At 38.3% G+C, this 26,012-nt stretch overlaps 1 non-coding gene across 1 annotated transcript; it reads right to left on the minus strand.

Moving 5' to 3' along the window:
• Positions 1 to 21,097: 21,097 nt before the first annotated feature.
• LOC144454642 (U6 spliceosomal RNA) lies at positions 21,098 to 21,202 on the minus strand. The gene has a single exon (XR_013483152.1). It is a non-coding gene; the product is annotated as a U6 spliceosomal RNA (small nuclear RNA).
• Between the last annotated feature and the right edge of the window lie 4,810 nt (positions 21,203 to 26,012).

The raw sequence follows: 26,012 nt of genomic DNA on the forward strand, positions 1-26,012 counted from the left end.
TATAATTGCTTTAATTTCATCTTCATTAATGGTATATTTACCTTTTTCATTTTTCAGACTAGCAATTTGGTTTTCTACTTTTTTTAAATCAAATTAACCAATTGTTTATCTATTTTATTTGCTTTTTCATAAAACCAACTTCTAATTTTATTTTTTAATTCAATGGCTTTTTTCCCTCAATTTTATTAATCTCACTTTTAATTTTTAGGATTTCCAATTTAGTGTTTAATTGGGGATTTTTAATTTCTTCTTTTTCTAGTTTCTTAAAATTGCATACCCAATTCATGAGTCTGCTCTTTCTCTATTTTATTGGTGTAAGCATTTAGAGATAGAAATTTTCCCCTAATCACTACTTTTGCTATATCCTACACATTTTGATATGTTGTCATTCTCTTTAATGAAATTATTGATTGTTTTTATGATTTGTTCTTTAACCCACTCATTCTTCTAGATTGTTTAATCTCTAATTAGTTTTTAAACTATGTTTTTGTGGTCACTTATTAGATGTAATTTTATGGTATTATAATCTGAAAAGGATACTTTTAAATTTCTGCTTTTAAGTATAAAATTTTTATGCACTGATATATGGTCAATCTTTGTAATACTACCACGAATCACTGAGAAAAAGGTGTATTTTTTATTTCCATTCAATTCTCTCTGGATATCTATCATATCTAGCTTATCTAAAATTTTATTCATTTCATTAATTTTTTTCTTATTTAGTTTTGGTTGGATTCATCTAGTTCTGAGAGGGGAAGATTAAAGTCCCCTACTATTAGAGTACTACTATCTATCTCCACCTGTAATTCATTTAATTTTTCTTTTAAAAATTTAGGTGCTATAGTATTTGGTGCATATAGGTTCAGTATTGATATTGTTTCATTGTCTATGGTAATCAAAATGTATCAAAATGTAGCTACCCTGTTTGTCTCTTTCAATTAAATTATTTTATCCATAACTTTGTCTGAGATTATAATTGCTACCCTGCCTTTTTTGCATTAGTTTAAACATAATGAATTCTACTTCAAACCTTCATTTTAACTCTGTGTGTATCTCTCATTCTTAAACATGTTTCTTGTGAACAATGTATTGTTGAATTCTGACTTTTAATCCATTCTGCTATCCATTTCCATTTTACAGGCAAGTTCATCCAATTCAAATTCAAGGTTATAATTGCTATTTGTGAATTTCTCCTCATCTTCTTTTTATTCATTATTTTTCCTTCTCTTCCTCTCTTTTTACCCTATCCATGTTACCTTATCTTCTCTCCTTACCTTCTTCTTATTTTACCCACCCCTCTAAAAGTCCCCCCCATATCTTCTCTCCCACTTCCTAATCTTAATCTATATATCCATCTAACAGTCCCTCCCCTATTCTGTCTCCCAGTTTTCTCACCTCTTTAGAAGTTCAGAAGACTTCTAAACTTTTCCAAATGTGCACGTTTCCTCTTCAACCCAGACGAGTAAGGTTCCAACAAGTTAACTAATTAAAAAAAAAACCAAACAGCAGCCAGGTGGTACAATGTTTAGAGTGTTGGACTTGGAGTCAGGAAAACTTAAGTTTAGATCCTGCTGTAGATTCTTACCTGAGAGACTCTGGGCAAGCCACTTGGGCTCTTCAGTCTCACTTTCCTAATCTGTAAAATGGGGATGATAAGAATATCTGCCTCATCAGGTTGTTGTGAGGATCAAATGAGATAATGTGTCAAGTCCTTTGTAAACCTTAAAGTGATATATATTCTAGCTATTATGATGATTTTTTATGTATTTTACATAAAGGAATGTAATCTTGAGGACCATTTAAGGAAATATAAGCACCTAGGAACAACTCAGACAATCAATGTGATGCAATGGAAAAGCATTTTATTGAGAGTCGGAGACCTAATTCCAGTCTGGTCTTTGCTCTAAAGTATTTAGGTAACCCTGGGCAAGTCATTTAACCATTTAACTGCCTCGTAGTTTTCTCATCTATAAAATAAGAGACCGGATGATTTCTAGGGTCTCTTCAAGTTCTAAAATTCATTGCTTCCTAAGTATTTTCCTGACTACATTAGAGTTGTTATTAATCAATACTTAATCAATTTGGATTTTCTTTCTCGTGTTACTATTTCATGAGTTGCAATAGCTCCTAAATTCATCATCTCATAATCTTTCTTCTGGTGGTGAATGTGTCTGTGCTTAACTAGGCTGGTCCTGAGACAGAAGCCATGGCCCATCACCAGCATAGCAGTAACCACCAATTTTTACACCTAGCAAAAAGCTTCATGAAACATGTGGAGAGAATAGGAACAAATCATTTTTTTTAATGGCAAATTCAGTTGACAGGAGAGAGACCCTGGGACACAAAGCTCCACAGTGTTAATAATACTGGTTTATTTCTCTGCACAGGGACAGAAACCCTGGGCCACCAGATCCTAATTAGCAGAGACATTAAAATAGTACAAGGCTTCTGCTGGGAAAACTGTTGCTTGGAAAATGGATATATAGTAAGGTAAAGTGGAACTAGGGGGAAACCCCTCTCCTTCAATCTGGTATTTTCCAATTTTGAGTAGTTATTCCTATAAACTAGGTGCTAAGTTCAGGGTTTTTAAAATATTACTTAAGGAATGTAGGTGCTATTAAATAAATGTAGGTGCTCTAAATTTTGATGCCATGGAGCCCACAAAGTCATCCAACCTCATTATAGCTCAGATCACAAGGACCATGATTAAAATTTTTTCAGTTAATTAAAACTTACAAGGCCTTACATCCTATAGTCTAGAACACAAGGTCATCTCCATGCCATGTCCCAAACCTATTTCAATGATATGCTCAACAACATCAACTGAGACATAAAACAAGGAGCTACATCTTCACCGAAAGTATTTTCCTATATCAGGAAGGACATCTTGTGCAAATTCCCTAGAAAAGATTTTCTTGTTTGGGAGAGAGGTCCTATAGATGTTATTGTACATAGATGGAATCAGGCTAATTAAATTTAATCCCAGAATACCAGAGGGTATCCTTAGGGAGATTCTTAGCTACTCAAAAGAGATGAATCTATCATTCATGCTGGAAAAAAAGTAGGAGATGAACACATATTTCCCCAATTATGATAAGCATTTGAATGGGCAAATGACTTTGGTGAGTGCATCAGCACATATATCTTGGACAAGTGGGAATTGTCCATCTTCATGTTATAATCCTGTGCTTTAGTCTTTACCTCCAATCAGAATCTCCATCTGCCGCCCTGGGTCATTGGCTGCTGATTGGTGGGTTTTCTCTATTTTAAACTGGACTCAAATCTATCCAACTTCTATTCCCCAGGCATTTTCACACTCCCATCCTTTCCTCCATCCCCACAACTTTACCTCTATCTGTCATAATGATGATGATGATGACAGTAATATTAATAATATCCATTCCTGTAAAGTCATGTCAATAAATTGTTTAACAGAAATAACTCCTCCACCAAAACTTTCTCTAAGTGTTGTATTCCCCCATTAGAATATATGCTCCTCTAGGGCAGTGATTGCTTTGCTTTTTGTACTTTTATCCTAAGGGCTTATCCCAGTGCTTGGACCATAATTGGCTCTTTTAATGGATTTATTTCACATGCTACAGATGGCACCATAACTGGTTTCAGAAATGAGTAGGAGGAAGAAACCAGTTAGCTCACATTTGGGAAACTATGCAGCATTTTAGTGCTATGTCACAAAATACCATTTTTGAAAATACCAATATTTTCCCAGTGATCCTATAGGGCTACAAATAATAGAACATCACCATCTCAAAAGAATCCAAATTATAGGGCCCCGTACACAATGGAAAGACATATGTTGAATATGAGAAGGTTGCAGCATGTTACCAGCCATAATGTATACATTAGAAATAGCATAAAGGACATCATCAAAGACATTTGTAGCTGTAAATGAAGGTGGTCCAGTGGGTGGCACAGTGGATAGAACCTTGGGCCTGGACTCAGGAACATCGGCATCTAATCCTGCCTTGGGTATTTAATAGTTATGTGGTCCTGGGCAACTTAAGCTCTTAGCCTCAGTTTTCTCGTGTGTAAAATGAGGATAATAACAGCACCTCCCTTACAGGGTTCCTATGATGATTAAAAGGGATGATGTTTATAAAATGCTTTACAAATCTTAGACATTATGTTAATGGTCACTATTATTTAGTATTAAGCATAGGTAGGTGGCGCAGTAGATAGAGTGCCGGCCCTGAAGTCAGAAGGACCTGAGTTCAAATCCACCCTCAGGCACTTACTGACTGTGTGACCCTGGGCAAGTCACTTAACCCTGTTTGCCTCAGTTTCCTCATCTGTAAAATGATCTGGAGAAGGAAATGGCAAACCACTCCAGTATCTTTGCCAAGAAAATCCCAAATGGGATCACAGGGAATTAAACACAACTGAAATGACTCAACAACAAGAAATTATTAGTATTATTATTGTTATCATTATTATTATGATGATCGTGATGATGATGATGAGATAAGAGATAGATAGCTTGAGCACCACACTAGTATTCACTCAATATTAAAAGAAACAGAGGAAGGCCTCTAGCATCTGGGTGGATCACCTACAGGAGAGTTATGGAAAGACATTGGCAAGAATTACACAGCCTGAGAAAGAATAGTTAAGTTACAATCTCCAATGGACAGAACACTCATACCAAGAATTCATTGATACAGTGATGAAATAACACATTGCTGGAGTAACTATACTTAAACCACATAGTTCTCTAAATCTATTTGAACCCAGTTTTGTCGGAAATCATGCCACTTGAGGTATGGAAAATACTATTAGATTTATGGACAAATCTCAGAGCCAAGTCATTCTTGTGAAGATAAGAGCTGAAAATCTGAAAATGTTCTACCATCCTATCATCAATATTATAAATTGTTCATCTATAATATCTCTCTGATGTTTTATTATTCAAACAGCAGTTTCTTACTTTTTTTTCCGTGCTAAAATCTTAATGCTTGACCTATATCACATTATAGGCCTGGTGTACAGCTGGAAAAATTACAAAGCTTCCATTATTCTGTGGGCTTTATAGAGATTTCTTCTGCAAACAGACAAAAACCACACACATACATACCTTAAAACACAAGGCAGTACATTGATGTGTGGATCTCTGATGTTCAAGAAACCGGCAGACAACTACAACCAAAGTCAGTGAGAGGATGACTGGGATGCCCTGACTGTGGAGTTCAATCAGAAATATAGCAGGTGGCACATAGAGGCATTTGACAACTGCCTGCTTAGAAGAATTCAGAGCAATAACAGTGAGGGTCTGGGTAACCCTCCTTATCAGACAGCATATTTTAGCTGTTTGGGTATATGAAGATGAATGCAGTTTATCAAAATGGTCATCTCAGATGGTCTCCAAAGCCATCTAGGCATAGCTTGTAGACGTTTGTGATTGATCAACCCGTCACCCTCAATACTGCAGATAATCCTAGGACTTACTTGTTACACAATTGTTCCCATCCTTCAGTCATTATACCCCTACCACACCCTTACTCTTCTCCCTCACACCAACTGCTGTAAGTTTCCACACTGGGTATTAGCCTCTAATACCTGTTATGACCCAACCCCAACCTGGGAACCCATAGCAGCAGCTGGACAGGTATTGCTTCAGGCAATTAGGTGGCTGCAGTAGATAACAGCACTGGGTGTGGAGTTAGGAAGGCCTGAATTCAAATCTTCAGACACTTACTAGCTGTATGACTCTGAGCAAGTCACTTAACTTCTGTCTGCCTCAGTTTCCCCAACTATAAAATGGGAATAATAATAGCACCTACATCTTTGGGTTCTTGTGAGGGTAAAACGAGGGAAAATTTGTTAAGTTCTTCGCATAGTTTCTTATACATAGTGACTGTTTAATAAATACTAGCTTCCTTACCACCACAGGGAAAATTTCCTCCTTGTCTCTGATACTCCAACTTGAATTAACATCTCTTAGGCTCATTTTCCTCATCCATGAAATGACACAGTAAATGATATTTGTACTGGCTAGTCAGAGGGCTGTTTTCATGAAGGTGCTTTGTAAATGGTTAAGGATTATGGAAATGTATACTGTCAATGAGTCAACAAATCTTTATTAAGTAGTATTTACTTTGTGCCAAATAATGAGCTATAAGCACTGAGTAGACAAAGAAATATGAAAACATATTCCCTGCCCTCAAGGAGCTGACATTCTAATGGGGGAGATAACATGTAAACAACTGTGTTCCTAGGAGATATATTCAACTTGAGCGGAGGTTAATCTCAGAGGAAAAGCACTGGCTTCCTGCAGAAGGTTGGCTTTGAGAAGCCAGAGAAGGCAGGAGACAAAGGTGAGGAGGAAGAACATTCTAAGATGGCCATGGGGGATAGCCAATGAAAAGGCCCAGAGTTGGGAGATGTCGTGCTGTTTTTGAAGAAGACCAAAGCCAATGTTGTTGAATCATACAGTGTGTGAAGGGTCAGGAAAGATAAGAAGGGACCATGTTGTGAAGGGGCTATAAAAGCCAAGTAGAAGATTTTAAATTTGATCCTGGAGGCAACAGAGAGCCATTACAGTGTAGGAAGGTGACATGATCAGTCTTAGTTTTAGATGATTAGTCTTGAGGATGGGCCAGAGTCAAGGGAGATTTGAGGCAGGGTCACTAACCAGAAGGTGATTATAAAAGATTAGGTGTGAGGTAAAAAGAGCCTGCAGCAGGATGGCAGCTAGTGAGTAGTGAGATGTTATGAAATGATTAGACTTGTCCACAGATTAGCTATGAGGGATGAAAGAGAATGAAGGGTCAAGGATGATACCGAGGTTACAAGCAGTAGACTGGGAGCATGGTGGTGCCTTTGGCAGTAATAGGGATTTGGGGAAGGGGAAGTTTTTTGGATAAGATAGTGGTTTCTGTTTCGGACATACTGAACTTGAGATGTAGTGGACTATCACTGATGATGTGGACTGGAGGTCAGGAGAGAGACAGCCTGGATAAATAGATGTGAAAATCATCTGAACCCACAGGAACCGATGAGATCATCAAGTAAGATAGCAATAGAGGATGAAGAGAAGGCCAAGGACAGAGCCTTGGGGAAAACCTGTGGTTAGTGAGCATGACCTAGAAGAAGATCCAGAAAAGGATACTAAGAGAGAGTGGCCAAAAAGGTAGAAGGAGAATTAGGAGAAAATAGTGCCATGAAAACCTAGAGAGGAGACAGTCTCAGGAGAAGAGGATGACTGACGATGTCAGTAACTACAGAGAGTTTAATATGGGCGATGATTGAGAAAAGGCCATTAGTTTTTTGGCAAATAAGAGACCATTGGAAAATTTGGAAAAAAGCAATTTTGGTTGAATGGTGATATCAGAAGCCAGACTACAGAGGGTTTAGAAGAGAGATAAGAAGAAATGGAAATACAGATTGTAGATAGCTTTCTCAAGGAATTTAGTCATGAAAAGAAAGACATAGGATGATTGTTAGCAGGATAGTTGGATCAAATGAAGATTTTTTGAAGATGGGCTAGACATGAGTCTGTTTGTAGACATCAGGGGAAGCAGCAAGTAGATGGGAAGAAATTGAAGATTAATGAGAGAGTAGGAATTATAGAAGGAGTAATCTACTGGAGAAGATTGGATAGAATGGGATCCAGGGTACATGAAGAAGGGGTTACCTTGGCAAGGAGATAACCTCTTCGTGTGATACGGAGGTCAAGTAAGAGACAATAGAGAAAGATATCTGAGTGATGAAAGATGAGGGAACAGGGAGAAAAATCAGTTCTTAGCAAATGGCCTCAATTTTTCCAGTCAAATATGAAGCCATTTTTTTCAGCTTAAAATGTGGAGGGAGAATGCTACAAAAGACTTGAGGAAGGCTGAAAAGGTTTGGAACAGTAACTGGTGAGTGGAATAGTGAATGGATTAAGGAGGCATAAAAGGATTGCCTTGATGCTAGGAGCACCTAGTTGAGATTATGTAACATCAATCTGAAGAGGACCCAGTTGGCGCATAGCTTTGTGATTTTTCTCTAGTTCCATGTGAATGGGGATGAAGGCAAGATATGATGGAAATAGTTTGAGACTGAGGCTTGGCAAAACACCATCAGTCATATGGGGGTAAGGAACAAGAGTTCAGGGGATAATGTAGAGTTGAAGTAGTTCACCAAGGACACAAAATAGAGAAGAAAAGAGAGCAGTGAGGAGGCAGAGAATCAATTAGGGTGGCATTGCCTTGTTGCAATGAGGGCCCTGTTGAGATTAGATAACATAAATTTGTAATGGGCCCAATAAGCATGGTTGCATGTCTTGCTCCAGTTTTGTTCAGCAGTACATGAGTAGGAGCAAAGAAAGCAATCCAGGGTTATGGTTTGGCAAGGAGTGATTGGTGTTAGGAAAAGGAGGCAAGAGATTCAAGAGTAGTTGTCAGAGAAGAGTTGAAATTATTTTACCAAAAGATCAAGAGAGTGGAAGGTTGATGGCCTGGAAATGTAATGAGGAGTAAAGGAAGTGGAAATCATGGTGGGACCTGGGTCATGGAGAACAGGGTTAGGGGTTGTAAGGCATAGGGGAAGTTGGAGCGATCAAAGATTATGATCAGAAAAAGAGATTTAGGAGTTCATGAACATGAACATTTGTGTGTGATAGTAAAATAAGGGTATTCCTGTGTGTGACTGAGGCAAAGTGGAGGAAGAGATCATGGGAACTGAATAGATTTAAAAAATTGAGATGTTTGGGTGTTTGAGGGCTCATCAATAAATATGCTGAAGTTCTTTAATATAGTTCTCTAGTATAATTGGGGTAGAGAGAAAGACTATGAGTCAGGAACTGAACTCATAGAGAAAGGTTGGACAATTTTCTTCGAGTCAGTAGATTATAGCTCCCAAATCCTGACTGGGCGATACATTTGGATTGAAGAACCTCAGAGGAAGAGAGATTTCTGAGTGATGGTGCTAGAGGAAAGGTTTGGAAATGGCAATGGGAAGCATGGAGTATTCCAACTCCTTCATCACAACCAGTAAATTGGGGTGGGGGATGAGTCAAAGTACAACCCGTAATGGAAAGGGTGACCAGAGATATTGCATCATCAGGAGGGAGCCGTTTCTCAGTGAGAGGCAAAAGATGCAAGGAGAATTGCATTAAAAAAGAGTTACAAGGAAATCTAGGGACCTTCTATAGTAATGAGTCCACTGTCTTCTTAATTCTCTATTGTAGTCAAACTGGGAATAAATGTTTATTACTTTATTGATTAACTGAAATTCATAGGAGAACTCCCTCCTCCCATTCTTCCAAACTTCAAGGTTGAAACCATTAGAGTTTCACTTTTTTGGGTCTTGATGGTTTTTCTAAGCCTTTAAGAAACCTTTACTATGCTTAAATGTCAATTTTCCTGATAGGGGCTGCACTTTAAGCATAATTGGGTAGTACCTTTTGAGGTTTAGTTGATACCTTGCTGAAAACATACCATCGCAGTATAAAACAACAATAACAACAAATATCTATTAACAATGTGGCATGTACTAGACACATACAAAGATAAAAAAGAGAGAGACAGACAGATAGACAGAAAGAGACAGAGACATGGAGAAAAGGGACAGCAAAGCCAAGGTAGGAAGAGAGCATCTAGAAAGGGAGGTCATAAGTCACCATAAGGAAACTTCTTCTTGAGAGTTGTGTCTGGGTCTGACCCAAATCCTTGGGAAACAAAATTATTCATGATGATCTTATGTAAGGTGAGCTTATGAACTAGTTGCTTCTCCTTTTAAGCAAAATATATTGAGTGTGTCCTGGCAGAGACTTTTGGAGACATTGGCACTGATTCTCTTTAAGCATACTCACTGGCTAAAGTCTTTTAAAAGACTCATGAACCGCAAGAAGGGAATGATCTACCCATACATATATTAGAAGTGATGATGTGATGGAATGCAATGTTTTTATATACTAGGAAGATTAATAGAGCGGCAAAAAGCCATACTGTACATGCCCACAACCAAAGCTAAGAAAATATATGGTGGTGTACTTTCAAGGACATGGCGCTTTCTGGGATACTTGTGGCAGAAACTGCAGCTGTTAGGGGAATGCATATTCTTAGCCTCAGCCCAATAACCTCATCGGTTTCCTGAGAAGTCATAAACATCTTTCAGGACAAGATTTTTTTAAAAGTCTGGAGCAAACAAATTTGGTGGATTTATACCAACCTACTCTCTCTTATTTCACTCTAAATTTCGATTACCAAGGTATCTAATTTTCCAACAAGGACAGTAGGGGTGGTAGGGGAATATAAAGTTGCATGACAATTATGCAGTCATGACTGAGGTACTATTCCTACTATAATCATAAATTCATACAACGTTAAGGACTTTAGAGATAACAACAACAACAACAACAATAATAGCTAGCACTTATATAGCACTTTAAGGTTTGCAAAACACTTTATAAATATTTTTTATCCTTACTACAACCCTGTGTGGTAGGTGCTAGCATCATTTCCATTTTAAAGTTGAGGAAACAGGCTGAGGAAAGTGATTTGCTCCAGGTCATACAATCAAATTAGTGACTGAACTCAGGTCTTTTTGATTCCACGTCTGGCACTCTATGCACTGTGTCACCTAGCTACATTGTCTATTCTATCCTATCAGCTGACATAGAAAGAAACTGAGGCCCAAAAGGATTTAAGTAACTTACTCAAGGTTACATAATTACTTTACGATACAGCCTAGATTCCATCTCTATGACCCCACAAAGGAGAAAGAAGTAGGCTTACTTGGAACCCAAAGTTTTAAAAACAAATGTTAAAAAAATTGTTTTCTCATGCAACTGGGGAATAAGATATACAGGAAATGGGGTATAGTACAGGAAAATTAAAGGGAAAGGGGATAAGAGAAGTGGGAAAGAGACAGAAGGAAGGGCAGATTAGGGGAAGGGATATTCAGAATACATGCCACCTTGGGTGGGGGGGAGGGATGAGATGGGGAGAAAATTTGGAACTCAAAATCTTGTGGAAGTGAATGTTGAAAATTAAAAATAAATAAATTAATAAGAAAAAACTTTAAAAAGTTTTTTTTCAACCAATACACTGGAAGAGGGTGAAAATATGTGTAATGTTCCATACCTGTGGACCTCTACCTCTACAAAGGCATCTTCTCGTATCTTCTCATAGCTTGCATCCTTTTTTTCTTAAGTAAATTTTTTAAAAATAAATTTTTCTTTAAAAAAAGAAGTAGGCTTAACAGGAGAGATGAATGTTCAGGGAATAAGTATTTATTAAGCACTTACTATGTGCTAAGAGCTTCACAGATTTTATCTCATTTGATCATATCATTTGATTGATTACTAAGATAGTGATTGTTTATACCTCTTTCCTGCCCTGGTAGTAAACAAAAGCACTGAAGCTCTGAGAAGCTGTCCGCTGGCTTATCTAAGGCTTTCTCATATGGAATCAGAGAACCTCTTGGAAGCAATTACTAGCAGAATGAATTTAGGCATATGGCTTAATAATGATGCTGATGGTGAGGATGGCTAAGAAGGCTAGGGGAATTCTATTTTGCTAACAAAAGTAAGTCTAAGATTGGAATATGTAGATCGAAGGAAAAATACAGATTCTATATAAAGAGATTGATTGCTAAAACACTGATCTGTACCTACATATTGAAATTCTTTAACTCTTTTGCTTCAAATGGTATGTTCTTTCTCTAATATAGAAACACAAGTAATTAGCGTTCAATCAATATTTATGTTGCTATCTTAATAAAAAGGATTTGAAGTAAATAAAATTTAATTAAGTGCTTATGTCATGACTTTTATTAGATCCCTCTTATTCACACTAGAGAAACTTAACTGCTGGGACTATTTACCACTAACAAGAACTAGCCTCCTGATAATAGTTACCCAGGTCGCAGGCATAATGCTTTAGCATGGCCTACCAACTTCTCTAAAGGACATGCTTTGAAAATTCAGCTCTATTCAGTAGCAAAAATGAACAAATAAATAAACAAAAAACCTCCATTAGATAATAAACTCCTTAAAGTATGAACAATGTGTTTAAAATTTTTTTTAAATATCATGACACCCAGTTTAATAGTAGATGTACGTGGTAAACATTCAGTGGACACTAATTGTTTATGTTCTTCCTGAAAATTCTCTATTTTCATTACCACAGAAATCTGTCTCTAGTATCTCTTCCTCTTGGCCCTGGAGGACGCTTGACTAGAAGAGGTAGAAGATTGTGTTTATAGCTGAGAAGAGAGAGTATTTTGATGTTGTGGCTTCCAGAAGGAGATTCTATGTTCCAGCGCAAGGGAGCTTATTTTCCTTCTCAAGGAATCTGCCCGTTATCGTTACAAACAATATGCTGGAGCCTGCTAAAACTGGCATATTCTCCAAAATATAATTAGCTGCACCTACACGTTCCTACTAGATTGTGAACTCTTTGAGGACAGGGACCACATCTTTAGTCTCCCCCAGAGCCTAGCACAGTGCTCAGTAGGGGTTTAATAAATATTAAATTGGACTATGAAGCTTGGTTCTACGTGACAGACAGCATATTCTCTACCTACAACACTAGGGCATATGGATACCCAAAGCATTTTAATATGCCCTTAGAAAAATCTATTCTCTTATAGTGGCTACGACAGAATAGAGGAGGAAAGGAAGATCACTTGAGAAAATTAACTATAAAATATTGTTAAGACAGGTCCTTAAAATATATCCTTTCTTGTGTCTTATTTCTTCTCCTACAGAATACTTTCTAGCAAGCCATGTAGGCCACCTCTGTATGCTCTCTTCAGAAGGTAAGCTCAGGATTCTACTGCTGTTTCTAACTAAAGGGTCCTGAAGATGCGAAATGATTGACACACAATATGTAACGTGAGTTGATATATTGGAGGTTCTGACACTGTGATGAGTGGCATGTGATATCAGTTCAAGGTGGGAAATTACAACACAGTGAAAGAAGATTCCTCCCCAAAGAGGGATTGCGCTTAACTCATCTCATTTTGACTGAGATGAATGGGCAAGTAAGAGGCCCAGACTTGGCGTGAATTAAATTCTTACCTAACTGGCTAAGACAATGGGCTTGCTTCTTACTTTGTTCTGTTCCCCTTGGAAAATAAGATCACATCCATTGTGTTTCAGAGGATGGCTTAAGTTTGACTAGAAGCATATAGAAGAAGAGAGGAAGTATTGTTTCTACTAATGATAGGCTGGCACAAAGAGATTTCATGGAGGATGAAGAATAAGTCATTCCATAGCCACCTTCCTTTATAAAATCACCATGTTGTTTCACTGTCCTACCCCCAACGATTCCTACACAGCACAAGATTTTTTTAAAAAACACTTCTTTCTTTCTTCTTTTATTCTGAATTTAGCAAACACTAAAGAAAACAAACATTTCCAATATATTGTAGAACAGAAGGGAAGGCTTGCATATCAAATTGTGAATCTCTATTATGTAGTGCTTATTTTTTTTTTAAAACAGTAAATTCAATGTATAACTTTCAAAGCTATCCTGCTTTTCCATTTTTATGGTCTCCCTCTTATTGTTTCTTTTTCTTTTTGGTGGGGGGTAGGGAGATCTTATCCCTGTCTCATCTTTTTTTTTTTTCCCCTTTTCTCTTCCCCAGTTAAATAAAGAAAAAAAACCCCAACAAAACCCTTATAACAAATATGCATAGTCAAGCAAAATTAATTCCTACACTGGTCATATCAAACACTGACTTCTTAATTATGCCCAAGTTTTGCATCCACAAATGATCAAGATAATGATGGCTTTTATGATGCAGTGCTTGAAGATTTACAACTAATTGAAATACTTTATTGGTAAAATAAGAGATGTGTCATGATGAAGTATATAGATAGTCAGCCTCTAAGCTAGGAAAACCTGGGTTTAAGTGTCACCTCTGGTACATACAGGTGGTATTACATGAAAAGTCACTTCTCAGTGCTCTAGGAAACTCTTTAAGGAATATATGTTGTAATGAAGGTGCTGACCTGCACTGGTAGAGAGAATTTCCTTATCCCCAAAGTTCCCTATGTTAATGAAACCACAGGTCCAATCCATTTCCCTTATCTACTGATAAATAAAAATTCCAACTCCTTAATTTATATTGTATCTCAAACTTGACTTCAATAAAAAAAAAACACCTTGGTTTTCTTCTATTTTTCAACTTTGGGAGGCCAAGGAATAGACTGACTAGAGCAGGGGTGAGGAACCTGCAGCCTTGAGGCCACATGTGACCCTCTAGGTCCTCAAGTGCAGCCTTTTGACAGAATCCAAACTTCACAGAACAAATCCCCTTAATAAAAAGATTTGTTCTGTAAAACTTGGACTCAGTCAAAAGGCCACACACAAGGACCTAGAAGACACATATGGCCTCAAGGCTGCAGGTTTCCCACCCCTGGACTAGGGTAATATGATTTATCCTTAAAGAAAAACTTTTTTTGGTTTTTGTTTTTTTGCCAAGCATAGATTTGCTTGAATGGATTTGCTTTTAACTAAGAACCATTCTCCTAAGCCACGTTTTCCTAATTATTGATAATGAGAAGACATTGCTCCCATTTCCAGATCATTTCAACTCTGTAGTGTTTGTTATTTATCTACTTTGTGAGCTTAGAAGTTTCAGCTCCAAAGAATAATGTTTAATATATATTTTTTTTAATGGCTGTGCCAGTCTAGGCCATTTAAAGTAATTTATTCACTAAGACCTTTGATGAGTCAATTAGAAGATAGCTTTGAGTGGCAGAATTTTTCTTTCCAGACAACACACGTTCACATTGGAAAGCTTGAGTCTAAAATTGTATTTTCCAGTTTTATTTGCAAGAAGATCCATTATAATGAAGCAGGCAATGCTACATTCCATAGGAGATGGTGGTCTTCAAACAAAAGGTAAACAATGAAGATGGAAGGACAAGCATCCAGGCCAAGGGAAAATTTCCAGAGCTTGAAGTTGGGAGGAACGTGAGGGGGGAGTCTCAAAACCATTCTGCTTTGAATTGTTGGTTTCTGAATTTTCATTGCTCCCTCAGTTGGGGTTAGAATCTAACCTGCAACCAAAATGAGTGATTCTGCCCCCTTATCATTCCCCATAGAAAAGAGACCTGTATTATTTTCTGCCTCTGTCTTCTGGTGTTTTGAAAGAAGCGTCTTATCTGCTGGGCCAACAAGATCATTAATGGAAACACTGTTGTGCCCCGGTAGATCTTTGCTTTGTGATCAATAGTTATTTACTTCTGAGGGGTCACAGCTTGGTTAATATAGCTGAATAATTTTATTGATAGATAACATAACAATGAAAAATAAAGTTTAAAATAGAAGACGAATGAATATAGCACTTTCTTCAGGCACGAATATTATTATTTGAAAATGGTAACAGCCGCTAGGATGTTGAAAGGGCAGACAACAAAAGCATTGAATAATTGTGCTAGGACTATAATCAGACTTCCATTATTGACCTCTGTTAATATTCTACTGTAACTGTCTGCTAAATTGGTTCCTTGGGGCTTGAAATATACAGTGATGTTATGAGTTCGTATCGTAAATTGCCACACAGTAAAGTAGCAAGCCTCTGAAATAGTGTTGGCCCGAGTTTGATCAATACTCAATTCAACGCAGTGCAATAGGCGCCTGTTTCCATAGAAACATTGATGTCACAGAGGTTGAACAGCGGCTGTTACAACAAATCATTTCCTTTGAACAGTTGTAATTGACTATATGTACAGTTTGCTGTCACCTGAGACTATTTACATCAAGCAAGTAACAGAACCACATTAGTTATTCCAGGAGTAAGAGGGTTAGCTCTTCTTTTTGTGACCTTACAAATACCGAGGAGGATGTTGCCATGGCAACTGGAGATGGAACAGGAGGAACATTAAGGCAGCTAGCTACCTAATGCACTAGCATCCTTTTGGAACCTGAAAGGTAGTTTTAATAAAGTTTATCTAGCCCATCACAAAAGATTAAAGTTACATTGAATGCAAACCTCTTCTACCCTGCAGGAAAGATATGCTTTCTCCTCTCACTCACACATCACCCTAAACAGACATTCAGACTGTCCTCTGGGGCTCCTCACCCTAGATTTTTGCTCAGTGTCTGATTCTGCAGTGCATGTGCTTGCACGCACGTGCACACACACACACACACACACACACACACACACACACAGATTTGTAAAATCATGGCTGCTGAAGAAGCCCTGTGCAATGAAGGAGAAAGAAATGAGAGGAAGAATCTTTTGGTAGGATGCAGAATTTTTGCTTTGACTTAAATGCAGTTCCAATTTTGGGACGAGCTTTTTATCCTAACCTTTAAGGAAAATGTAATAAAATGAAAATTTAAAAAAAATTGAAATTGAAGCTGAATTTTCCAACTGATTGACTGACAGAGAGGGATAACAGCACATACTGACTGTACCAGCTCACTCTCTACTTTCCATCTGCAGCTCTGCTTGATTTGAACTCCAGGGAACACACCCCGGACAAACTAATCAGCCAAAATCTCATCATCATGCTGTTAATTCAGCTTTGGATACTCAATATGCCAGATACTCCTTCCAGGCCACATACTCCCCTTTCTAGCTTCTTTTTGTGTATTGTCTTTCCCTGATAGATTGTAAGCTCATTGAAGGCAGGGTCTATCTTTTCGTTTTCTTATTTGTATCAATGCACTTAGCATGGTGCCTGCAACATGGTAGGTACCTAATTAATGGGTTTTTTTTTTACTTTAATTGAATTGAAATTTTACCTAATGCTCCCAAAAAAACCCTTCTCCTCTTAACCTCAGGTGCAATTATTGACCAAGATCATTTTAGTATCATAGATACAGTGCTGGAAGGGGTCTTAGAGGTTATCTAACTCATAAGAGTGCATCTAACCCAAGTGTTTCATTATATATGTGAGGAAACTGGAGCCAAGAAAGGTGAAGCAATTTGCCAGAGGTCACAGAGGTATCAAAGTGGTTCCAAGGAAACCTAGTTTCCCTAAATTAAAATTCAATAAGGAAAAAGAGTCAAAAAGGAGGGAGACTGAGATAAGACCATAGCTACTGGTAACTTTGGAATGAGGAGTTTCAATAGAAATGATAGTCCATTGCATCCTATTGCCTCTCTTAAGTTGAAAACAGAATTTGAAAGTCCAGCAAATTCTTCAGAGTAGCACACAGGAAGTGCTACGAATGTTAATGTAGTGGTGAGAACTGGACCCATTTCTCAGAGAATGGGCAGGGGAATTTGCCTGCTGCCAACCCATCTGGAGCCTTGGGGAAGTCCATGATGATGCATAATGGAAGGACCCTCAATCCCAGCACATACTCTCAGAACTGAGTCTTCATTGACTAGTCTCCCATTTACATTATTAAAACCAAAGCACATAGGAGACTGGTAGCATTCGTCTTTTTATATTCTTCTAAAATCTATCCAAACATCAAAATCGGTTTTCTGAAGTTTTGTCAGCATCACCTGTGGGTCACACAACATTTAGTGGCAAGATGAGATTAACACTTCTACTGAAACTCTTTCCAAGATTGCCAATAGCTATGGTCTTTTTTCAGTCTTTATCCTTTTGGGCCCTTATTCATTTGACACCATTGACCAGCCTTTCCTTCTTGATATTCTCTTATCCTTTGATTTCTACGGTTGTTCTTGTATATGAGAGATCACTGTCCATTTTTTTCCCCACTGGTTTTTTCCTATTATCATCTCTTGGATATTTTTTTTTCACAATGATTCTATTTGTATTGGGTTTCCATGTACTGGGTCCATGTATTGCATTTTCCAAAAGATATGATGATACATCACCTCTTGGATAACTTGCATGCCCATAATTCTATCCTTAACCTACAGCTCCAGGTCCACATTTCCAGCTGCCTGCTGAATATTTTCATCTTGGTTTCTTGTCGGCACTTCAGAATCAGCCTGTCCCAGCCCGAAGTCATCTTCTTCCCCTCCAGAGCTTCTTCTCTTAACCTGTCCTGTGTTTGTTGATGGCACCAACATTTTCCTGTTACCAGAACTGAAATATTGGACTGATCTTCCCTCTCCCTCTCACCACAGCCTAAAAGTTGGCAAGTTTTAACCACTTCATCATTTCTTACATCTGTCAACAATCTTCCCAATGCATAAGCCTGGCCACGTAATTATTTTACTAAAAAAAATTTAGCTGTTCTCCATTACCTTAAAGATAACATACAATCTCCTTAATTATTCTGACATTCAAAGCCATCCTTACTCTGGTACTAAACCACCTTCCTGGCTTCATTTCACATTATTCCCCTTCACACACTCAACATTCTAGTCAAATTGGACTACTGGCCATTTCCAAATCCTGTCCTGTCTTTGGTGGCTTCTGTGCATTTGCCCATACCACCTCTCCCATGCCTAAAACCAGTCTTTACCATATCTCTTCTCATCATTCTTTTTCTTCAAGGGCCAACTTAGGAGTCACCATCTCCAGGAGTTCCTCTGATCTCCCTAGCTAAAAGAGATCATGCTTTCCTCAAGCTATCATGGTTTTTGCCTTACTTCATTCTAACTTACATTTTTTTGTATAAAATCAGTCCTGCTATAACTGATTTTATGCATTCTCCCCCAAAGCACTTCACTATGTGAAATCTCCCAATAAAATCCATAGAACTTATAGGGAAAATGGGGTTGGGAGCACAAACTCAAAATTTTGTCAATGACACATTAAAAAAAGATAGGAACCTAATAAAAACGGTAGCACAATTTTATACATGTAAATGAATAAGAAATACATAAATATTAGGCCCTGTTTGTAGCCTCAGGCTGCTGGTTGACCTGCATGGGGGCTTCATAAGCAGGTTGGGCAGGCCAGACCTACTGGTGCTGCGGGGATAGGGCTGAGGATGAAGGTGGAGGTTAGGGGTCGTGAGGACCAGCCTACTTTATTCACAGCTCCTACTGCACCAGAAGCTATATAATACATATGGCAATTTGACAAACACCCGAAGTTTGCAGTATCACTGAATGGAAGAGTACATTGTAGGGACTAAGGTACAAAAATTATCAGCTCATACAACTTTTTGACATACCTGCCTTATTGGTTAAGTGGCATCTTGATCCATGACTTTTTAACCTCCATATCTAATCTGTTGCTGTTTCTTCCTGTCATCTCTTATATGTCCCCTCCTCTCCTCTGATGTTGCCACCACCCTGGGGCAGATGACCCTCATCCCCTTACACTAGAATTATTAAAATAGTCTGCCGGTTGGTCTCTCTGACACATGTAGGTCCCTATTCCAGTCCAGCCTCTACTTAGCTATCAAAACGATCTTTCTAAGGTGCAGGTCTGACTTTGTCACTCTCCCCACTCAATGAACTTTAGTGGTTCCCCACTACTTTTAGGATAAAAGATAAACTCTTTTCTGCTGTTAAAGACTTTCATATACTTCTTCTGATACCTTAGTCCCTACAATGTACTCTTCCATCCAGTGACACTGCACTCCCTGCTTTTCCTTGCCCAGGACACCCCATTTCCTCACTCTGGACATTTTCACTGGCTTCCCATGCTTACAGTACTCTTCTTCTTCATCTCTACCTCCTGGCTCCCCTGTTTTCCTTCAAGAATCAGCTAAAACCCCATCTTATTGCCAGTGGCTTCTCTCTGTTTATTATCTCTAATTGATCACGTATATATCTTGTTTATATGTAGTTCTTTGCATATTGTCTCCTCCATTAGACTGTGAGTTCCTTGAAAGCAGGGACTGAGCATTGCCTTTCTTTGTATCTCCAGAACTTAGCACAGTGCCTGGCACATACTAGGTACTTAATAAATGCTTGTTGACTTGACTCATTGACTTGATGTACAGAGATTTCTATAAAACCACTAGGAATGATTCACAAGAAATAACAACAAAGGGCTGATCCTTTGGTGATTGAGGGTGAAGAAAGACTGTTTGATAGTAAAGGGTTTCCCCATGTGAGGTCAATGAACTTTTCCAGGCTTCAGAATACAGGAAATTTAGTAATGGCAAGTGGATGTCCTGGAAAGAAAGGAAACAGCTGCCCCATGCACGTATGCCCTCCACTGGACCAGCTCTTTTCCCTTAGCTGGCTAGCTTTTCCTCTTTCAGCCTTAGTACTATTGGCAGAAAAGAAGAAAGGCTGTTGTTGACTACCGTTAGGGGTCTACCAATCAACAGTCAGTCAACAACATTTCATGCAGAGGTAACAGAAAAGTTGGCATATGTGGGGAGGAAGGAGTGGTAGAGTATAGGGAAAGGCAGTGCCCAAATCGGCTATTGGCAGCTACGTGATCAATGGATGGATTGCTGGGCCAGAAGTCAGGAAGACTTGAATTCAAATCCAGCCTCAGACACTTACTAACCCTGGGAAAGTCACTTTACCTGTTTGCCTCAGTTTCTTCACCCGTAAATTGAGTATAATATCAGCAGGGTTGATAATAATATTCCCAGGGTTGTTGTGAGGATCAAATGAGATGATATTTGTAAAGTGCTTGGCATTAGTAAGTGCTATAAAAACGCTTATTCTTTCTCCCTCCACATTGTGATCAGCCATCCTCAGTCATGAAGGAGGAAGAAGAGTTCTTATCAGAGAGGGCTTCCTGGAGATGGCAGCTCCCAAGTTGGCCCTTGAAGAGTTCTTATGTACCTACTTCAGTGTCTAAAATGGAATATTAAATCAATTAGGGTTAGTATGGTATAGTGGGAGGAGTGCTGGATGTGGGCCCAGCAGACAGACCTGAGTTTTTCCACCTTCAACAATTCTGTACGACCATGACACATCACATAGCCATTGTTAGCCTCAGTTTTCTTATCTGTAAAAAAGAAATAATACTTATAGTACTTACCATATAGGTTTATGGTTAGAATCAAGTGAGTTAATGAATGTGAAGTACTTGTAAAGCTTCAGGTGCAACATAAAATGTCAGCTATTATCAATAACATTGGACCTATTTGGTATTTTATTAGAAAGTCCACAGCATGTTGTATTCATTGAAATCCCAGGATAGACATCAGGAAACCTTAGCTATATTAGGGCCTCTTCTACAACCTGGCTTAACATCCTCAGCCTCAATTTCCTCATCTGTAAAGTAGGAATTCTTGCTTTTTGCAAGGAGTGCTATAATTAATTAGTTCTTCTGTAGCATTTTTTAAAAGATATGGAATGCTTCACAAATGTGCCCGTCATTCTTGTCCAGGAACTATAAGAATCTTTTCTGTATCATTCTGACATTAGCCCACAGGCTGCCGAAGCAAGCACCTGAAGCATTTTAATTTAGGTAAAATGAACACAAAGTATTTCAACAAATGGAGAATTCAAAGGATATTATCTTCAAGTCACAGTCCTAAAACACTAGTAAGACATGCAACATGAAAACGAGAGCCATTTCTGAGCTCAAAAATATAAAGAAGTCTCCTGCACCAGCTCTCCCCACCAGCTCTCTTCTTTTTTCATTTTCCATCTCAACAGTTTTAAAATAACCAACATAAGAGATTTACATTTCTGAAAAAGTGCTTTCTTGGACCACATGTGGATAGTTTCTTCATGAGTGGTTTAATTTTCGATTCCTGGAAGTTAGAATATTGGATCTAACTATAGCACTGCCAAAAAAAAAATGCTGTAAGAACACCAGTAATAGAAGGCAGCCTCTCTTGAGTGTGATTAACTAACCTTGACACACCCCTCTATTGTATTTGGAAATGCAGTCTGCAATAGATCACAAGGAAGCAAACTGTTTATTGATCGAAGAGATTCATTAATAAAATAATCATTATCACCATCATTAGTTAATATTTATTGAGAATCAAGTGAGTATATAGTACCTTACTCTCTAGTATTATAATTCCTGTAGAGCTACAGAGTAAAACAACAAGTTAACTCATGAATACCAAGAATATTTTTTATTATTACTTTTGCTCACATATGAGAGTGAGGGTGCTTTGGGTTATTTGGGTTTTTTGATTAACTAAGAGTTAACTAGAAACAACATTTGGACTCCATTGTTGAAAATTTTTCTAAACTCTCTTTGTCATACTTTGCTGTCGATATAATGAAGATCATGAGACATTTGTTTCTCTGAGGTCCTTGGAGCAGGTGAACTTTTGCCATATGTCATGGGGAATCTAGGCTACCACATACTTCCTGGCCATTTTCAAGCCAGGTCCATTCATATTTCTTCACTGAATAAGGATCTTAAAATATCTTGGGGTCATCTTAGTCAACAAGTCCCATTATGTAGTACTATAGTTGTTGAGGGCAGCTAGGTGGCACAGTGGATAGGGTGCCAGGCCTACAGTCAAAAGGACCTGAGTTAAAATGTGGCCTCAGACACTTAACTAGCTATGTGACCCTGGGCAACTCACTTAACTCTGCTTGCCTAAGTTCTTCATTTGTAAAATGAGCTGGAAAAGGAAATGGCGAACCATTCCAGTATCTCTGGCAAGAAAACCCCAAATGGGGTCACAAAGGGTAAAAAATGACTGAAAAAAGATGTTGAAGGTATTGGATATTGGGATGTATGCCTTAATTTATGCACCTAGTATATACCCAGGAGAATGTATCCTTCCAGGAAAAGATCTCTCTTTTCAGCAAAATAGAAGCCTGTCAAGCCCGGCGCTCTTTTAATTTTTGTCTTCATAGCCCCAGAACCTAGCCCTTAAAGAATGTTTGTTGAATTGAATTGAATCGTTGAATTTATCGAATAATTCTTTCAATAGCTATTTATTAAATATCTTCTATATATAAGGCCCTGTGCGAGATCTTGAAATTTGCATTATCACTTGTTAATGACAGTGTGGGAAAAAATCTGGTTAAAGAATCTGGTTGTTTGGGTTTTAGATGATCAAGGTTTTGCTGTGTTAAAAATAGGAAAGGAAGGAAAGAGGTATGTATTAAGCACCTACTCTGTGCCAGGCACTGTACTAAGTGCTTTACAATATTATGTCGTTTGATCCAAATAGCAACCCTGGGAGGCAGGCACTATTATTATCCTCATTTTACCTTTGAGAAAAGTGAGTCAGACAGAGATTAAGTGACTTGCCCAAGGTCACATAGCTAAAAAGTGTCTGAGGCAGGATTCTCTGTTCATTGCACCACCTAACTGCCTCTTTAGGCTATCTGAAGCATTCTCTTGTACCTAAACTGCTCCTAGGGTGGGGGAGGAGTGAGAAAGGAGTGAGAAAGGAGTGTCAATAACAGCCTTTAGCTTTTGTTTCCCGATCCAATCTTCTAATTTAATTTCTCCTTTATGTTCAGTTTCCTCTTTCCACTCCAATCCATCCTGCACAGTTGCCAAAGTGATTTTCTTTAAGTGCAGATCTGACCATATCACTACTCTACTCCTTCAACTCAATGGGCTCCCTATTGACTCTAGGATAAATGAAAAACTCCTTTGTTTAGCCCTCCACAATCTGTCCCCAAACTCTCTTTCCAGACTTACTGGATATTACTCTCCCTCCAGCACTATATAATCTAGCTACACTGGCCTTCTTTGCATTCCTCATTCACAACACTCCATCTCGCATCTGTCTTTTTGTACTGACTGTCACTCAGACCTGGAATGCACTCTATACATACTTCTTCCTCACAGAAGCCCTTTCTGGGCTCAAGCACCCCTGCTTACATGACGCTATTTCTGTTCCTCCCAATGGTTAGTGCCTTCCTTCCCAAACTAGCTAGATTTTCACTCCTTTATTTGGATTTATCATCTTTACATTTATTGTGAATGATATATGTATGTGTGTGTGTGTGTGTATATATATATTATATATATATATATATAATATATATATTATATATATATACTTACATATGTTTTTATTTGTCTTTGCCATTCAAAATTCAATCTCTTGAGCATAGAAATTGTTTCATTCTTTGCACTTCAATACCCAATATGTTCCTGGCACATCATACATGCTTAAGAATGACTTGTTGACTGGTTTTTATCAACTTTCAATGATAATAATGATAATGTTTTCCATGTAGGAAGATCTTGTTTACCAACCTGAGGCATGCTTTTTGAAGGTGTTTTCCCAATTCTGATGATAGATTTATACTGATTAAACCACATCACATTTTCTCATCCAGATTTGTTTATAGCCTAGAATCATCTGTCTGTCTGTCTCTGTCTCTCTGTCTGTCTCTCTCTTTCTCTGTATGTCTGTCTCTGTCTCTGTCCCTCTCACTCTCTCTTGCTGTCTCTCTGTCTCCTTCTCCATCTACTCTTGGAATTTTTTTAGTCAGTCAACATTTATGTACCAAGCATTCTGCTAAGCCCTGGGGATACAAAGAAAGGCAAAACTAGTCCCTTCCTTCAGTCTCATAATGCAGTGGGGGGAGATGAGATGCAAACAATTATGTACATATAAGATACATACAGAATAGAAGGAAGCCAATCAGGAGGAAAGGCACTAACTAGCATGAAGGGGGAGTAGGAAAGACGTTGCAAAAGGTTGAATTTTTTTTTTTAATCTGAGACTTGAAAGGAGGCAGAGGAGCCTGGAAGCAGAGCTTAGGAGGGAGAGCATTCCTGGCATAGAGACAGCCAGAGAAAATGCATTGGGTCAGGAGATAGAATATCTTGTGTAAGGAACATAAAGGATGATGTCACTGTATCAGGTAACACTGTGGGGACCAAGGTGTGAGAAGAGGCCAGGTTAAAAGCCAAACAGAAGATTTTCTATAATCCTAGAGATAATGGGGAGTACTTACAGTTTGGTGAGTAGAGGGTGTCATGGGCTTTAGGAAAATCATTATGGAAGCATGGTGGAGGATAGCCTGAAATAAGAAAGGACTCAAATCAGAAAAACCAATCAGCAAACAATTACAATATTCCAGGTGTGAGGTGATGAGGGTCACCTGCCCCAGGGTGGTAGCAGTATCAGTGGAGAGAAAGGGGCTTATCTGAGGGATATTCAAAAATTAGAATGGGCAGAACCTGGCAATAAATTGGATATTGGGAGTGAGAATGAGGAGTGGAGGATAACACTGTTGTTGCAAAACTTAATGACTGAGAGATAGTGGTGCCCTTGACAGCAACAGGGAAGTTAGAAAAAGGGGCAAGTTGAAGGGGAAATATTATGAAATCTGTTTGGGACATGTAGAGCTTGAGTTGACTATGGGACATCCATTTATGTGTCCCAAAGGCAATTGGAAATGCAAGACCATAGGTCAGGAGAGAGGTTAGGGCTGGATAAATAAATCTAAAACCCATATGCATAAAGATGACAATTCAATCTATCTTGAGTGCCACCTCCCACACAAGACCTTTTCTGGTATGACAACTCTTAATACTATCCTGGGAATTGCTTTGCACTTATTTATCTGTGAACATGTTTTGAACTCCCAGTAGAGTGTAAGTTCTTTGAGGGCAGGGAGTGTTTCACTTTTGTTTTTGTATCCCCAGCATCTAGAATGATGAATGGCATATGGGCACTTAATAAATGCTTGTTGGATTGGATAGAATTGAATTGTTAATGGCTTTTCTCTGTAAGGCAGCTGGCTGGGTTGTGATTTGCAGCAGATCAAACCAACTGTAAGGACTGTACTAGTGATCTTGTTTTGGACTCATTAATACTATACTCTCATCAGTGGTAGTTAGTTGGCTTAGAATTTGTAGATGGAAGATTGCATGGGAAGTTTTTTAACTGGCCCTGGCCTCACAGCAGAACAATAAAGTTGTCATGAATAGGCTGGTTTGACTCTAAAGTTAAAGATGGAAAGCCTGTTTTAGAGAGCTGTCTTTAATATTCAGTTTTGTTTTGCGTGGAAGTCTTTTTTGAAGTGCATCTTGCAATCACAATTATATAATATACCCCCATATGAAACCAACTGGAAATAAAGTTTGACTTGAGAATTTGATTTAAGTATAAAAATGTTTACTACCCTGCAATAAGAATGAGATGTTCTTTCCTTCTTCCAGGCATGGACACAGTGTTCCTTTGAAAACAGCCAGGTAATTTTCCTAGGTCAAAATGAACCTTCTCAGGCTCTATGTCATCTTTGTGATTCTGCCATAAAAAAGAACAAGGGGAGGGGAGAAGGAGGGAGAGTGGAGGAGCTAAAAAGTG

The sequence above is a fragment of the Phascolarctos cinereus genome, unplaced genomic scaffold (assembly GCF_003287225.1).
Source record: "Phascolarctos cinereus isolate Bilbo 61053 unplaced genomic scaffold, phaCin_HiC Scaffold_726;HRSCAF=1367, whole genome shotgun sequence".
NCBI lineage: Eukaryota > Metazoa > Chordata > Mammalia > Diprotodontia > Phascolarctidae > Phascolarctos > Phascolarctos cinereus.